Source organism: Corvus cornix, chromosome 5 (assembly GCF_000738735.6).
Source record: "Corvus cornix cornix isolate S_Up_H32 chromosome 5, ASM73873v5, whole genome shotgun sequence".
NCBI lineage: Eukaryota > Metazoa > Chordata > Aves > Passeriformes > Corvidae > Corvus > Corvus cornix.
In genome coordinates, this window is record NC_046335.1 from 54,229,912 (window position 1) to 54,247,775 (window position 17,864).

At 49.3% G+C, this 17,864-nt stretch overlaps 1 long non-coding RNA gene across 2 annotated transcripts; it reads left to right on the forward strand.

Annotated features, from left to right (window-relative positions):
• The first annotated feature begins 1,673 nt into the window (after window positions 1–1,673).
• LOC104692974 lies at window positions 1,674–3,522 on the forward strand. Of its 2 annotated transcripts, none has more exons than XR_005602067.1 (2): window positions 1,674–2,147; window positions 2,250–3,522. It is a non-coding gene; the product is annotated as an uncharacterized LOC104692974 (long non-coding RNA). The 2 variants fall into 2 exon arrangements; XR_005602068.1 differs by having other exon boundaries at window positions 2,253–3,522.
• The last annotated feature ends 14,342 nt before the right edge of the window (window positions 3,523–17,864 follow it).

Consider the following 17,864-nt stretch of genomic DNA (forward strand, 5'->3'; position numbering starts at 1 on the left):
TCCCAAATGTCATCCCCTGGCTCTAACTTGATACGGTCTTGTTCCCCCAAAGCCCATATTCAGAGCCCAGCACTGGGAATAAACTAAAAATGCAGTACCAGAGGGTTCTGTTATCCTGAGGATTTGGGGGATATTTGGCAAAAATTCATGGGGGCCCAGGTTGGACTAAGCTTTTAACACTCCCTGGATTCATGGGATCGAGGATTCCAGCATGCACCGTGCAGGTTTTTTCAGGGAAATTCCTTGATCCCCAAATCCACATGAGTTCAAAGCAAAAACCCCTGGGAGTTGAAGGCAACAGGATGTTTCTTGGGAATTTTGAAGTATTCGGTGTGTCCTCAATGTTAGGTTTGAATTAATGCAAATTTTCCAGGATTGTGTGTTCGGAGTTTCTGGTTTAGGGATGGCAAGGTCTGGATTTGGATTTGTGGGCACCAAGCACTCCTTGTGTCAGCTTTAGGTCTGGACTGGTGGGAATTGTCGGAGAAAAGAGAAGGGAATTGAAATGCACAGCTCCATTCTTGGAGAAATGATCAGCATGGGAGAAAAGAGGGTGTGGAACTGCTGGGAGCTCCTGGAGTGAGGGAATGAGCTCCTTTGTACACCTGCCCTTGCACTCAGACTGGCAACAGCCCAGGTGTGAGCTGTGAGGACGAGGAGAGGGCAGTTCCTGATGGGGGCCGCTTTAGGAGCGGTTTCCTCAGCTCACTTTTGCATGGAGATGCTGGAGGAGAGGGGCTTATGGTGGGCTCCTGGGGGGCCTCTTATGGAACAACGATGAGAGCATCTCACAGGGCCTGGGGGAAGCACCTGGATGCACTTGGATGTGGAGCATTGCTTAAAGGAGGTGCCGAGGGACAAACCTTTGTGCCAGGCAGGAGTGGGTGAGCCAGTGTGTGGATTTGCAGGGGGATCTTTCTCCTTTCCCCTTTCCCCTTTTGATTTCATCTTGCCAGTCCCTCCCCCCGTGCCCTCAGAAAAAATGGGGATTACGAGAACAAAAGGAGTTTAAATGGAGGGAAGAAACTCCTCCTTCATTATTGTCTGTGTTTGAACGAGGGGATCCCCCTTCCATTTTAAATGGAAGGGGAAAGCACGGATGTTACCATTTTATTGGTTTGAATTGAGGGTAACCCCTCCATTTTCATCAACCTAAGTTCTAAATTGAGGGGGAAGCCCTGCTGCCCCTGCTTTTTGAGGGTCTGAATTGAGGGTTCCCCTTTTTCCATCTTTTGAGAGATTTAAATTGAGGGAAAACCCACTTTTTCTGATATATTAGGGGATTAAATTGGAGGGGAGAACCCATTTATTTGCCGCTGTATTGCTTTAAATTGAGGTAAACACCCCCTGTTGCCTCAGTTTCCGGGGTTAAATTGAAGGAAACTCCAGCTCTTCCAGCATTTGAAGGGTTTAAATCGGGGTGTGCCGCTGCATTTGAGGGCGTTTCTGCCCGTGCCCCGGCACCAAACCTCTTGCGCGGGAGCACTCCTGGCCCCTGGGGAACTTCGGAGGTGGAATGGGAATTTGGGGGCTGGCTGCCGACAGGGACTGCCAGAGCCGAGCCGTGCGGAGCCGAGGCGAGCGCTGCCGGGCCGGCGGGCGGGAGCAGCGCCGGGCACGGAGCAGCGCCGGTCCCGGCCGCTCTGCCCGGTCCGTGCGCGGGGCTCGGGCGCCGCCGGCCCCCGGAGGAGCCGCTTCCCCGCCGGGACCGCGCTCCGCCCGGTGCCGGGTGCGCGGGGCTGCCCCCGGCCGCCGAGTGCCGCCGGTCCCGTGGCTCCCGTGGCCTTCCCGGTCCCCCCGCACCGTGGAACGGCGCCAGCCTGGAGCGAGTCCCGGCAAGCGGCGCTGGGGGACACGTGTGGCTTGTGAGCTTCAGAGTTTGCTTGCAAAAGTCACTGAAAGGAAGAATGGAAAAAAACCCAACTGCGACACCCCAAGCTTTTTGTCTGTGGGCTTTGTTGGTATGCTCCTTAACTGAGCCACACGCTTTTCCCGGTTTTCTCATGCTCCTCTTGCTCAATCTCAAAGTCAGTGTAGGATTTCCAAAGAACCTGCAACAGAGAAGCCTCTCATCATGTTCATTCCCAGCACACTGTGACACCGGGAGGGGAAGAGAACGGATAAAGGTGAAATTTCCCTGAGAAAAGGTTCGGAGATCAGGGTGTTCACTGGCGGCACGGGCTGGGATTAGGGCTGAGCAGCACCAAACCAGGTGCACATCATCCATCAGCTTTCACCTCCTGTTTTAGCAGGGGGTTTATGGCCCTGCCAAGAGACAGATGCTAATTAATGAGTCCCAGGCGGAGCCGTGACAGTAAGTGGTTCTGTTCGAGCTGGCGGTCTACTGACACGTTCATCAGCCACACTCTCTAGTAAGTCCTGGGGTTTGTTCCTGTTTTTCTTTCAGCCTTCTATCCAACTTTCCAGTCCGTCTCTCTGTCCAGTGTGTCTTTTGTGTTCCTTTCTTGTCCGGAGTGCTCCCCATCCCATTCCCTTTCAGTACGGTACTCTCTCTTGTTTTTGTTTTTCTTTTAAGAAATAAATCCTCAATATTTATTTAATAAATATTGGTCAGTCCCTCTTCCTGTTCTCTGTCCTATTTTTTGTCTCTCTGTCTCACTCCCTGCCCGCATCTTTATCTTTCCTTCTTTCTTCCTCTCCTTTTTCCTTTGCCCTGCACCGTGACTGTATTTCTTTGTCCCTCTCACTGTCCTTTTTGCCTGTACCTGTCTGGATCTGCTGCTCAGTCCTTCTCCCTCATTGCATCCTTCTCTTGATAACCCTCTGTCCTGCTGCCCATCCCCCTCTTTCTCCATCCCTCTGCTACACCTTGCCCGTCTTCCCCCCACACCCACCTGCCGTGGTCATTTCCTTTCTCTGTCCTTGTTTCCCTCTTTATCTCGGTATCCCTCTGTCCTTCCTGTGTGTTTACCATTCTTTTTCTCTGTCCTTTGCCGTGCCTCATTCATGTTCCTTTTTATTCTCTGTTGCTCTGTCCTGCTCCCTGTGCCATTGTTTCTCACTGGATCCTCCTGTCCCGTTTCCTGTCCCTATTCTTTTTTAATCCCTCTCTGTCGTGCTGCCCATGCCCGATGTTTTTTTCTCAATTCCATCCTGCACCCTGTTCTTCCTTTTCTTCCTGTGTCCCCTCTGCTCCCACTCCCTCTTTCTGCCTCTCCTCGTCTTTCCCTGGTGCTCCCACCCCACCGCTCGATGGGTCCGTGAGCGCGGATTGGGATCCCGGTGCTCCAGCCTCCCAGGGGCAGCAGCAGCGCCGTAGGGAAGGGATGAGACAACTCCTGCCACTGCCCCCAGCGCAGGAACGGAGTGGAGCCTGAGCGGGAGCCACGGCACCATCGAGGGACACGCAGCCAGCAGCCCGCGACACCGGAGCTGGGGAGGAACTTTAGCCCTTCTGGGGGCTGTCCCCCTTTATTGTGCCAGCAGAGCCCCTTTTGGGGGGGGATGTACACATGTAAATGGCTTTATTAAAGCGACGCGCTGCTGCCCAGGGCAGTTTGACTCGTTTTGTCCCGTCTTTGGGGGTGAGGGAAAAAAGGCTGGGGGATGGGGTGGAGGCTCAGGGGCTCTGATGTCATTTGGGGCACCCCAATGTCCTGGGAGAGCCACGATGCGGTGGAGGAGCAGGTGAGTGGGGAATGACGGGGGCCATCCTGGGTGCCTTCCCCCAGAGGAGCCCAAAAATGCCAGAAAACTCACAGGGAGGGGGTGTATGTAGGATACTAAAACCTGTCAGGGTTTTCATTTTTACATATATTGACAAATAACACTAATTTATATCTAAATTCATTTCAAAATGCACCCTCTATCTACTATCTTCTGTACCTGAATATAAGGAACCCGGAATAGAGATCTGTAGGTTTTGAAAATAATGACACAGCGCTTCTATATAGGGATGAAGCAATCAAGTGCCTGAAAACACAAGAAAAGATGATCGGCGTGAAGGAAATAAAAAGCGCTCTAAGCCGACTTTTCTCTCGGTTCTCTCGCTGCCTCGAACCGTGTCCCAGGGGCCGGTGTCCTCCGAACCAGTGTCCTCTGCGGCTGCGCTGCCACCTGGGGACAGAGAGCGGCACTGCCGCCCCCCGACACAGCGCCCCGGCCCTCCCTGCAGTCCCGTGCCGGGGGACACGAGACAGCGGCGGCCTCCGTGACGGCCGAGCGCGGCAGGGGCAAGGAGCGGGGCGATGTCTGCGAACGGAGGGTAGGGCTGAAGGACAGTTAGGAGCGAAAAGGGACACGGCCGTGCTTGAGCGGGGCCATGGCGGTACAAGGAGGGGCGGTGACTGAGAAGAATGACAGCCGGGCAGCAGGGCCGCGGTCGCCCGGCGGTGCGGGCCGGGGGCAGCGGGCGGGCACCGCCGAACGAAGCGGCCCGCGCGCCGCGCCCAGGACGGCGGAAGTGGCGCTTTGTTATCACGCGACAGGACGCTCAAGACGGCGGACGCGGTTGGACCGCGCCAGAGGCGTCCCCGCCGCTGCCTTCCCGCACTCCCACCCGCCCCCTGCTCCCCTCCAGCCCAGGGAAATGCAGGAAAACACAAAATCATCGAGGTGGAACAATCACCGGAGCTGCCCGAGCCATCCCCCTGCCTGAAGGCGGCAGCTGCCCAGAGCCAGGGGCACCCAGCAGGATGCAGCTCCTCTTTCCCAGGAGCTGGAGGCAGGGTTTCCCAGGCAGGGGGAGCAGGGAGAATTTCAGCTCCCAGCAGCTCTCTGTGAGTGCTGGATGGGCTGTGGGCTGAGCAAAGGTGGGAGGTGTGGGTGGTGTTCATATCCCCGGGAGCTGCTGAAGTGGCAAACTCGCAGCAGCCTCGTGTGTCTGTGTGTGGGACCAGCTCTAATGCTGGCAGCCAGATCAAATTTCTGTCAGATTTCTATCAAATGTGGGGTTTAAATCTGGGACCGATCAGCTCCCTGAGTGTGCAAGTCCTTGAAGTAGCCAAGCTGAGCCGCTTTTGAGAATTCCAAGCATTGTGTCCTTATGGTTCTTAATACAACATTTAAATAATTAATATGGAATTGAGACACTGAGGTTAGAATGACTTAAAAACATTCCTTGTCCCTCTCCTATTTCCAGCCCAGGACTAAGGTGACGTTCCCTGAGTGGCTGCAGTTCCCTGGATGTGGAGGGAGGAGGTCTCTGCCAGAGTGGGGGAAATGTCCCTGCTGGTTGCTGTGTCCGCAGTGGGCAGAGAACGCTGATCTTGGCAAGATGGGTTTGTGAGTATTGAATCAATCCTACCTCCTTTTTCATGAGTGGTTCCAGTGAGTCATCAGCTGGGAACACTTTTAGCTGGTTTTGATTAAGTTTCTTTTTCACAGGTTTCTTGGTGTTTTGATCATGAAATTGCCAAACCCTTAAGTTTGCTAAATTAACCCTTCAATGAACCAATGCTGAGGGAACTGGGGATTGGATATCTGGGATCTTATGGCACTTCAAGGCCTGGTTGGGTTTACCCCCTGATTTTGGTGCCAGGGGAAGACTCCAAGTTAAGAATATTCAAAATATGAACCAGTTCTCATGAAACTCAGCTTTCCAAACCTTTATTCAGGCTAAAGAAAAGATGGGAATGCCCTTGACAGAAAAGCACCCATGAGGCAAAGCAGGCTTAAAATGCCTGTAAGCAGGAAATCCAGGAGAAATGGCTGCTGGCTCCTGGCATCCTGGGCTTTCCAGGCAGGTTCTGTACTGGCTTGCAAGGTAGTTTTCCTGCCTCTGGGGGGTGGCACCTGCATCCCACTGGAAAGGAGAGAGCAGCAAGTGGGAAGACAGTTGCTGACATGTGTCCTTGGATTCCAGTTCCTCCCAGTGGGTCTGTGCTGCTGGAAGTACAAAGGAGATCAGTCTTGGAGTACCTGTTTGTTCACCTGTGGGGCTTGGGAGAGACATTGGACATGGAATTCCAGGGATGCTCCCCTTGCTGGAGTGAGAAGCAGTGGAAGCACTTTGCTGTCTGCTTCTTCATCCCTTTCACCTCGGTCCCCTGGGGTTCCAGGTAATCCCACCTCACCTTTGCTTTTCCATGGGTCTCTAAATGAGGGCTTGAGCTTTGCTGTAGGTCCCGTTTATAGGGAGGGCCTATTCCAGGAAATGTCTCATGGTCTGGACTGATGCCACTGCAGGAAGAGCAGAAAACCCCACAGTTCCTGTGGCTCACTCATCTGAATTGCCTCCAGGCAGCAAGGATTATTCCCAAATGTCATCCTCTGGCTCCATGACTTGGTGATGTTGTGTTCCCCCAAAGGCCAGGGGCTGCTTTGTGTTGCAGCTTGCTAAAGTCCAGCTCAGTGGTGCTGGGTTTGGGTTTTGTGCATAATGAAAACACTAAAAAATTCCCCTCCTTCACTGGCACAGCCCTGGAGTGGGAGCAGATTCCCCTCATCCCAGAGTTATCCTGCTCCTGCCCTGGATCCCTGTGGTACTGTGTGTTTTCCAAGCTCACAGCACTGATGGACCTAAGCAAGGAAAACAATCCCTGTTCCTTCTCTTGTCCCTCCTTGATGTTCCCAGGCCCTGCATCTCCCTGGCTATTCCCTGTCTGACTCTTCATCTCCATCCCACCTTATCCTGATCAAATATGGGCCTGAGATGTGTTTAGCAGCAAATCCATTCTTTTAAAGAAAGCCAAGTGCAAAGAACATCCAAATGCAGAGAAGTCTTTAGAAAAGGAGTTCTGTAATTTGATTTGAATAAAGGGAGAGGCCGTGGGTGTTTCCCCGTGGGGTCTCTCAAATTGCTAGAGGACACAGCCTCCTTTTTATATATGCAAATAAGGGATGTGTCTTCCTGCATTTTCTGTTGTTTTTCTCTGTCAGGTTTTGGAGGGGTTTCTCTCCATGATTTCCTGTGATACAGGTGTGTCTCTTCCTTTGTCCAAATCCAGTGGCAAAGGATTGAACAACCGATGAGCGGGGTCTGGGATGAAAATGGTTCTGCTAAAATTAGGGAAACCATGCTAGAAGAAAAATGAGCATCCTTTTAATGCTTGGAATAAAAGTGCTGGGAAAGGGCACTTTTATTTTGATTTGGTGTCACTTGCCTTTTTTTTAATGGCTAAAACTCCATGGTGAGCAATCAGAGCAGAAATATGAAATGCAGGAGTCTTTGATTCCACAGTGGGATTAGCTTCCCTTTTCTGCTCTCTTTCAGGACAGGAAAAATCACTGAACTCGCCCCATCTTTGCCAAAAGCTTTGGTTTTTGAGCAGCCAAACCCAACAAGGCCCCCCCCGGTCCTGCTCATGGTGTGGGTAAGTCACCAGTTCGTCTTCTCCTCTCTGCTGGGATGAACTCCCTAGGGAATGCCATTTCCAGCAGCCTGGTCTGTTGGAAAAGGGGAGAAGGGAAGAGGAAATGCAGTGCCAGAGCTGTGTCCCATCAGGTTGTGTTTCCCTCTGAGGACAGAGAGTCTCTGGGCTGAGGTGAGATTGCTGGGAGTGCTTGGATGAGCAATCCAGGGAACAGGGAGCTCGGAATTGCAGCTGCTGCTAGAACCCATTGCCTTAGGTCTGCTTCGTTTGTGTCTGTGAGAAGTGGGATTTGTGCTGGAGAGGTGCTGTTGGGAACAAATCCACTCCCTGAATGTGCAGTGAGGGACTGAGTTGCAGGGAAGGGGAGTATTTATAAACTATATCCATATTTCCCTGAAACGGGCTGGAGCAGTGATGGAAGTGCTTGGCTTTGGCCTGGACCTGTCAGGATGAGCCATAAACAACCCAGCCAAGCCCCTGAACCCTCCATGGATGTTTGAAACACTTCCACAGAAAGCCAAGGCAGTAATGATTCCAGAGGAAAAATTAGAGGTGATTGCTTACGATCCATGGGGAATTTCCTTTGGAATTATCAATCAAAGAGTGTATCAAAGCAGAGCCCATCTTTTGGCTTTTTCTGGTCTCTAATCTCCTGTCTGGCTTAACAGAGTTGTGTGTGCTCCCATTCAGGAAGCAGCATCTTTCCAGGTTGAAATTTGGGGTGGTTTTGTTTCTTTAGGGTTTGGGTTTCTTTCCCAAGTGAATCAGCCCTCCCATAAATACCCCCTGTTGTTCTACACAGCTGCTTTGGCTGTGGGTCAGAGAGAGAGAAGGGAAATTACTTTTTATTATCTTGAAATTTTTCCAGCCAGAAGTAGGACATCATCTTGCCCCTCCCCAAAGCACTGCAGGCACATGGGAGTAGCTCAGTGCTGGAACAGTTCTCTGAGAAATAACAATGTTTGAGAGGTTTAAGTGTTAATAACAACTCTCTTGTCTCTTGGTGAGGGAGAAAAGGAACTTGTGCTGTTCCTGGAAAAGCTTCTGTTACTCCTTCCTTTTAATTCTGTGGTCTGATTTACTGACTGGTATCTTTCTAACAAGACTTGTCAGAGATTCAGATTCAGGAATTGAATTTGGGTTTGTTCGTTACAAAATCTTGCCAAGCCTGAAGGCCTGTGGTGATGACTGCTCTCAGCAAAGGTTCTTTATTAATCCTCTGTCAGATTTCCCTCAGTGCTGGGCAGGTGATGCCTTAGGTTTTAACTTTTATATTTTTCAAATTCTGTACTGCTTAGTGTGTAACTCTGAAAGTTTCTTGTAGCCTGTTAATTTCTGCTCTCGTGCTAGGTAGACATAACAAAGCCTCTCTGGGCCTGCTCTTCAAGGACACTTAGGCTGTCCTAGGCCCAAAAATATAAACCAAAGAGCCGCTAAGGGGGCGGTAAGCTGAGGGCAAAACTGAAGCTTTAATTGGAGAATGAACCCTGATATGGAAATGAACCAAACCTATAAAAGTGTGAAGAACTCGTGACCTGTCGTCCATCTTGGGGTCCATCTTGGCAATAGCCTCTGGCCCCCAGGGGGTACCTTTGAAGGCCTTTCAAATAAGTACCTACTTTTATTCCCTTACTCCTGTCTAGTCTCTGTGTCTAGGAGGCCTCTTAAGGCATCACAGGGAAGGCAAGGGTTTGGATCAGGAATTCCGCAAGCAGGGCCTGTGTGACCATTGGCTTCTTGTGAGCCAAAATCAAGAGCAGAGATTGGTTTGGTGTTAAGAACTTAAGGTAACTTTAAAACACTTAAAATAAATTATTAAAATTAAGTTTATTATTGAAATAATTCAACTTTTTCTTCTTTTTTTTTTATTTTAGATGCTGGAATTGCCTCTCTGGATGTGCTGAGCTCTCGCTGTTGTGGACTGTGCGGCCTTGATTGCTGCAGGTTCCTGTTCTTCTCACTGGGGAATTGGAAATAATTATTAATTAGACTGCAGAGATGTTTTCTGAAACCTTTCCCTTTTTTCTGCCTTTTAATGGTAGATCTTCTCTTTCTGCCTTTGAATTTACAGTGATTCTCTGATACCATTTCACCTGCCCAAATTCCCTGCAGCTCCTGGGACAGAGAGAAGCTTCTTCTGTGGCTGAGGTTCAGCGGGAAAATGATACTGTGTGTTCAATCTCCTTAATATATTTAACTGCTCTTTATATCTTAGAGTGTAGACTTAGTTGACCCTTTTTTAACAGAAAGTGGCAGGCTGAAGTCACCTGAATTACTGAACCATACTTTAGATAGTTGAGTTTTTTTAAAGGAAAAAAAGTCCAGGCTTTTTGTCTGTGGGCCTTATTGGTATTGCTCCTTAGCTGAGCCACACCTTTAAATAATGACGTGGGTGCCTTCTAGAAAGTGTTCAATACATTTTGCACTCTCTCATGAGACCTTCGGGCCTACGCTTTTCCATTGCTGAGTTAATTGCAGGTCCAGTGCAATTGGACAATGTCCTGTGCATGTGTTGTTCATTGATCTGTTTGTGATGTTTATTTCATCTGGATGCAGAGTTGGGCTTTTTGGGCAGACGGTGCCCCTCAAACCACCAGGCTTGTTTAAACCTTGTACACTCTTTTGTGAAGATCCAGGGTGGGTGAGAATTTTGTCTTGTTGCCGTACTAGGGAATGGAATGCAGAAGCTTCCTGCAATACTCACTCACATTGAAGTTGGAACATTCAAAGGTATCAGTATTATGGGTCTCAGGGATGAATCTGTCAGGAAAATTAATCCACGATGTCAGAGGTTTATGTCCGTAAAGGAGACAGAGGAGTTCTGTAACTTGATTTGAATAAAGGGAGAGGCCATGGGTGTTTCCTGTGGGGTCTCTCAAATTGCTAGAGGACACAGCCTCCTTTTTATCCTAATTTCCCGGTCGCATTTCCCTCTCTCTTTCCCCATTGGCTGAGGTACTTGAGGTACAGACTTCCCAAATTGCTTAATACAGACCCCCTTCTAATGTGCATCCTCCCCACTTCTTTTTCTTTGTGTCTCTGTTCTTTTTCTCTAAGTCCAGGAATTTAGCATGGCCTTGGGTGAGCAACAGTCTGTGTCAATTAGTGGAATTCCTATGGAATTTATGATTCCACCCATTGCTTCTTTCACCTCTCAGTATCTGGCTTTATCTACCAGCAGGCCCACAGTTTGTTTGTAAAGACACCTCCTTCTCATTCCTTTCAAGATTGTTCTCCACTGCAGTGACACAGGGCCCTTGACTGACACCAACATGTCTATAAAAGGTTGTGTTATTTTCTCGACCATTTTCCGTTTTCATGTGTTTTTCCCGGGCCAGGATGATGGATGACCTCCCTGAGGGCCTGACGCAGCAGCCGCTCCCACTGCTTCCAGGGGGAAACATGGTGGCACAGCCCCAGCACCATTGCCCTGTGGGGCTGAGCTGGGGTTCGGGGTTCAGCAGGGGTGTGAGGAGCCCCCTCAGAGCTGTGCCTGCTCAGGGGGCCTCTCACCTCAGCATCCATGACACAGGCTGCCCAGCCACTGCTTGCCACCGTCTCCCACCTGCCCCCAGCACCGCTGACCCACTGGGACATCCCCCCCAGGAACTGCCGTGGGAGATCGCGCTGCAAGTGTGAGGTCAGGGTCGCAGTCATGATTGTGGCCAGATTCAGGCAGGCAAGTAGATGTCTTTATGGGGGGAGTGTCCTTTCACAGCGCCATTTTGTCGTCCCTACCCAAAGTGCATGCACGAGCTGCTGCCATCTTGGAAAGGGCACCATAAGCCTAAGCTGCCATCTTAGGTGTGGTCCATGTGACTTCCGCCTAAACTCCGCCATCCTGCATTCTGTCAGAAGCCACTTCATGTGAGGGCTGCCATCTTAGGTGCGGTATCACGTGAGTTCTGCCCACACCTGCCACCTTGTGTGCTGGCAGCAGCCAGTTCTGAACAATTCCACGACTTCAGGCCCGGGCTGCCCTCTTGGGTGTTGCTGAGTCTGAATTGCAGCCCCCTCCGCCCTCTTGGGAGCGGCATCTGCTGCTGTTCGTCACACGCACGCCCACACACGTGCACTCGCATCGCAACCCTGCACCGCTTCACCTAGCCCCATCCAGCACCACCCTGCCCGCTCTCTCCGCTCCGGGCTCTGCCACGAGTTTCTTGCCCATGTAACAGAGAAACAACCACCCACCAACACCATGGTCGCAGTTCGTCTCTTCTGTGCCTACAAAAGCTTAATAAGTCATAAGCATCACAAAGGTCTTCAGAGTCTGTGAGTTAAGGGCAGTTGGGAAGAAAAAAAAACACTTTTTGCTCATTCAGTTTTCTTTCTGACAAATGTCTTTCATTGATCATCTTCTGAACAGCAGCAGGCAGCTAATCTATGTTCCTGACAGGATATTCCTGTCCAAGTCTATGGCAATTTTTTTTTCAGCTGCCTTATATGTCAGTGTTTGCAGATCCTGAGGAGCAAGACATCTGTACTTTTGAGACCCTGCAGATGTTGGATTTTAAGATCTGACTTCCAGAGAGGCGAATAGCCCGTCCCAGCTCATTGCAGTTCCCTGCAGGAACACGAGGGGGTGCTGGAGAGCACGGTGTAAGCGTGTGGAGCTGTTCCAGCGCTTCACCCTCTCCCCTGATTGTTAGACCTGAGCTGTTGCCTCTGCCCTGTCAAAAAGAGCAGGAAAAAATTGGTCTCACTGCACGATCCTGCTCCGGCACCGGAAGCAGTGCAGAGATATTCATAAAATCCTGGAATGCTCTGGGTGGGAAGGGATTTTAAAACCTATGCCACTCAACCCCCTGCCATGGGCAAGGGATGCCTTCCACTAGCCCAGGTTGCTCGAAGGTCCGCCCAACCTGGCCTTGGCCTCTTCCAGTCACCCCAGGCTCCTGTAAATTACTGCAGCCTCTCAGACCAATTAGTATTTTCTTGGAATGCTGTAGGAGAGAAGGTAATTGATGGGGCTGAGCATCACATTAACACAGCCATACTCTTCTGGGAGCCACTTTTGGGCATGTCAAACTGTGTATTTTCCAGGGTTACCCAAAAAGTGAGGTTTTCTGTGACACCAAAGCACAACTACACGCCACTTGCAGGAAGTGAGCACCTCAGGAAAAATAACAGAATTTAAGGCAGAGAAATAACGTGGGGAATCAGCGGGTGCCAGCAGTTAGGAGAGGCAAAGAGCGGAAACACACGCGAGCAGGAACAGGAGTATGCCTTTCGGATGAGATTAACTGCGAGGGCATTAATTATAAAATTATTTCTATTTCCCCGCGGGCCGCCGCGGGTGAGGAGGAAACTACATTTCCCGTGATGGCCCGGGGCGACGCAGGACGGCGCCGATCGGGCAGGGCAGGGCGGGGCGCGGCGCAGGAGGCGGGAGGGGATTGAATTCTGAGGCGGCAGCGTTGCTTGGGCTCTTCGGTGACGGGATGTTGTGTCGGACGGGGCGGCTCGCACCGCCGGGATCTGTGTGCGGTGCGTCGGGTCGGGAGGGGCGCGGGTCCGGGAAGGGTTCGCGGGGCTGGGGCGGCCTGAGATGCTGTGGAGTCCGTGAGGGGAGCGTGGGTCCGTGAGGGGATGAGGGCTGAGGCCGCGTGGGGTGAGAGGTGCGCGGGGCTGAGGGTTGTGCGGTCCGTGAGGGGCTGAGGCGGCCTCAGGGGCTGTGAGGGGTGAGGGGTACGTGAGCGGCGCGCTCCTGTTGTGTTGGGGGGGGGTCTTTCCTGCTAACATCGCCTGCTTGCAGTTCTTCACGGTGAAGATTGGCTCTTTTTACATATATTTCTCATATTAGGAGAATTAAACGCTCACGTCCCTCTAAAAGTTGGGCATCTAAGCGGTATTTTTTGGCTGCACAGAAAACTCGGGGTGGAATCGGCTGAGGAAAGCCGGCTGTGTCAGGTTTCAGGTCAGTACCCAGCCTTACAGGTGTCCATTTCTTGTTAAATGCAGGATTAAAGAAGAGTCGTTCAAGATTAAGGAGAGGTGGTCGTGTTCCAGGAGGGCAGCCACGAGTGGGAGCTGAGCAAGGAGAATGTGCAGCCCCTCAGGCAGGGGCGGGTGATGTCCAGCCTGCAGAACAAACTCAGTGCAGGACTTTGGAACTCTGGCAGGGTAAGGAGGCTCGAAATGGACTGGGAAAAGAGAGGAAGGTGTGTGTAAGCTGATGACTTCTGATCGCTGAGGCAGAGGTCGTGTCTTTCTCCCTTGCCTGTGGTTTGTGTCTATTGTAAATACAGATTTAATCATAGAATCGTGAAACTGTTTGACTTGGGAGGGACCTTATAGATCATCTGGTTTCACCTTCCACTAGACCAGGTTGCTCCAAGCCCCATCCAACCTGGCCTTGGACACTTGAAGGGATGGGGCAGCAACAGCTTCTCTGGGCAACCTGTGCCAGTGCCTGAGCACCCTCCCAGAGAAGAATTTCTTCCCAATATCTCATCCACACCCACCCTCCTTTGGCTTAAGGCCATTCCCTCTTGTCCTGTCACTGCATGCCCTTGTGAAGAGTTGCTCTCCTTCTGGAGAGTCCCTGGCCATGCATACTCTATTCAAGTTTAGCAAGCTGATATTGCTAGAATAAGGTTTAAAAACTCCATGGAGTTTTAAAATCAAGGACTTGAAATTCTCGCTAACCGTAAGAATTGGCAGAGGTGGCCTGCTAAATGTTTGGAGGGCAGAAAAGGAATGTAAGAGGGAAAGCATTAGCCAAGGAATGGGAGAGAAGCCAGGCATTAGTTAAACCTGTAAGGAAGAAGCGTAAGAGTTAAATTATATTGGAAAATACAAGCTGAAGGAAGGACTTGTTGCCTGAATTGTGAAAATAAGCCATGTACAGCATTCTGCAAGTCTTGTTTTGAAGTGCTTGTGAGGAAAACAGAAGAGCGGAGATCAAAAGAATTCAACTGCTGTATCAATGGAATATTTATCCTGACAATAGGATCACAGAAAGTAGCTTCCAATGGCTTAAACTAAACATCAAAAGAAGCAGCTGAGCTACAGGTGCTTAGGCTGTTCTGGAGAAGTGATGCAAGGCATTGTCTGAAGGGAATCAATCCTGTGAGATCAGGTTTGTTTCATAGGTGCTCAGATAACCCCCAGTGCTCCCATGCTCTTTGTAGCTCAGAAAAGAACACTAGAAAGTCATGAGATTGGTGCCTGGAAATAGAACACAAACTTCTCCAGACCATGTTAGAATGATAATATAAAAGCAAACCTTCACTTGAAAGCCTTCAGGTACCCAATATGGTGAAAAATAGTGCCCCAAATTAGATCCTTACAATTGATAAGATTGGGCAATTAGAGTATCTGGCCAATATTGTCCAACTAGAGGAGTGGTTGGTTAGGTAATGTCCCACCCTGGGTTCTGCCCTCCTACCCTACCTTTTTTATGCCTGTGGTTACGTGGTGCCAAATAAAATGTCCTTGGAGAAGTAACAGGCAAGACATAACAAAATTTTAGGAATGTGTCAATAAGCACCTGTTCACTGTGGGAAGAAAGGTGGCAAAGTACTAGAAGTTACACCGAGGCACTTAACAGTCTACAAAGCTACAAATACATGAAGATTACATAAAAGCTGAAAACTTCAGGCATCAAGAGGACAAAAATATTTTCATCTTCTCAATATGGACACTGTTGTAAGTGAAGCTTAGTAACAAAACCTCAAATGAGGGAAGGATGCAACCAGGCTAAAATGGAGGGAAACTCCAGGAATATTCTTTTCAGATAGAAAGCAATTTGGTTAAATGAATGGAAAAGTTTAGTAAATCACAGGTTTAATTTAGCTGAGAAGAATGAGGAAGAATTATTAATATAAAACTTCTTTTCTCAGTCTCTTTGTGCTACTTGACACATTCATTCTGATCTCTGAGTGCTTCCATATTTCTTTTAATGTCTGCCCTTAGAGTTCTCTCTGCTCCCGCCTTAATGAAATTTCTTAGATTTAATGAAATAAAATATCCTGTTTCTGGCAGAAGGGTTGAGGATGTTTAATTCCCCTCCACTGAAGGGCAGTGCAAGAATAACCTTTGGTGAATGCTCTGAGATCTTAAAACCTGCCCAGGGAAGAAGGGGTTTCTCTTATTGCTGGTGTCAAGATGGCTCAGTAAGCAGTTTGGGAAATGATGGAAAAGAGGAGTGAGTTTGTGAAGTATTCCCACCACATCACTTTCTTTTTGTGCTGAAGAGTGCCAGAGAATTCAACTAGGCCGATGAGAGTAACGTGTTGTCAGACTAAATTCCACCTCCTCTCCTTAACTAATGGACCTCAGGAGCTGTTAAGGGATTTTTGTGGTGCTGAAATGGCCTGTGATGGGAAAATTGGAAAAAAAACCCCACCCCAAGTCTGGAGGCTGTTGGTGGACAGGAGAATGAATATTATCAACGAACTGGGACAATCTTGGCTGTAAAATGAGGACCGTGGCATTTATATGTCTAATTTAAATAGGATATTGGGATAACAGGATAGTATGTATATATATCCCTGGATATGGATGTAACATTCCCTCAGGCTAACAGAAACTGGGGCTGATGAGGGCACACAGGAGGAGCATGCCTTGCCTTTTAGGTGCCAGTGTTGAGCTGGTGGGCTGTGACTGTGTGAGAAGGGAATTGATCTTGGAAAAGTCTCTGTCAAGTTTAATTTGCCTTTCCTTCCGCAGCGTCCTCGCAGAACTGTGAATTCTGGCATGGAAGTGCCCCACCCAGTGCCCAGTTTCACCCCCTATGTGGATGAGTCAGTTCAGCCACAAATGATGTGAGTCTAAGAGTTGGAGATGGGGGATTGCATTTGGAATTCTCAAAGCCGCTTCCTAAAATTCGGAGTTGTTTTGCCAAGTCCTTAAGCGTCTTGAGCTACAAGAATTTAAAAATCTGCCAGCCTGGGAGCAATTAGTGCCGCAGCTTGATGACAGAGGCTTCAGCAGAGGTTGCATAAGGACATGGGACGTGTTCAGAGCTGCTGATGATGTGGGAGCCTAGATCATATTTAAATATGCTAATTAGTGTAATCACTTCACTCAGTGTGTTTACACAAAACCACAAGCTACCTGTCTTAGGGTGCTGTTTGCTGTGAAGCAGCCCCAAATTGAGGCAGACTTGTGGCTGGTTCTTTTCTATCTTGGGAGCTCTGTGCTCAGCATATCTGGAGTTTTCTTCTGAAATAAGCTATCAGAGTTGCCATGCCAACAGTGTTGCTTAGGTCGTGGAGGAGTGAGTGTGCTGCTTGTACAGTGCTCCCTGAAATGCTGATAAATCCCGGGAGATGGGGTGGTTTTGTTGGAGCAGAGGAAAACGCTTTCTTTTGCAAGGTTGCTCTACCTTTCTGTGGCTAATGACAGCCAGGGAATAGACAGGCTCTTTCTGAGAGAGAAGCGGAAAAGCCTGTTGGATATTACAGGCAGTTCCCACAGCTCTGAATTGCATGGAATCAAGGAATGCTGAGAGGTGGTGAGCAGCATGGATTGCGTGTGGACTGCAGAATAGCTCTGACCAAGGCTCTGCCATGGTTTAGTTGAAGAATAGGTAAAAAACTGCATTCCTGTCTAAGACTGTTTCTTTCTCCTGAAAGTCAGTGATGCCACACAGTTAAACCTCTTGGCATGCCGGTCTCTCGGATGAGGATTTGTTACTTACCGAAGGCAGCAGCTTTTCATACCAGGGAGAGGGAAGGAGTGGGTAGAGCTGAACACCGTGCTGAGTTAGCTCTAAGCGACTTAGGCAGAGACTTGGTAGGTAGGTTTAGATTATGTCGTTGAAATCTTAAAAGTAGATTTTTTTTTTTTTTTTTTTTTTTTTCTGCGTTTGAATCTGTTTCCTCATGCTCCCATGGTCACCTGCCAAATAGTCTGGAAGTGTTGTGCTGAAACTTTGTAAATGTGATGCAAATCCTGCCATCAGTTGTTGTCCAGAGTTCTGGGCAGAAGGACCCTGTTGTGATCTTAGTTATGAATCCCCACACTCCCCAAAATAAGCTTTAGAACTCAAACATTAAGAGCACCTGTTTGCCCCATGATCACTCCCAGATGTGAGTTAATCCTGCTGAAGTCGGCTGGATTGCTGGTGTTGGTAAAGGTGTACCAGTGTTGCTTCCTCTCTCCTGAAATTAGCATGGAGGTTTCATCTGGCCCAAGAGCTTCCCTTTTTAAGTGCCTTTTGTCCTGTGTCCCTTTGCTCCCAGAGAACCATCCTACAAGCCAGAGTTTAGGGACTTGTCACGCCTGTGGTCACACAGCTCGATGGAGCTAAATTGAACAGGTCCTGCTTCAGGATGCACGGCAGTTCAGACATCATAAGAATTTTATTTGCTTTTGACTCGACCTTGTTGACAGTTCAGGTTGGATTTGTATTTTGTTGTTTGTTTTGCTTTATTTATTTATCAGACAATTCTGAGTAGTATGCTGGCCTTTGCTGTTACTCATTCCAATTTTCTTGTGTAGTTTTCTAAGCACAGAACAGAATGTCTTTGCACTACTCCAAAACCAGACCCTGGAATTAGCCCAGTTGTCTCCCGTGCCTGCTTTTCTGTGCTACAATGAAGTACACAAAGTCCAAGTAATAAAATCATGTTTTTTCAG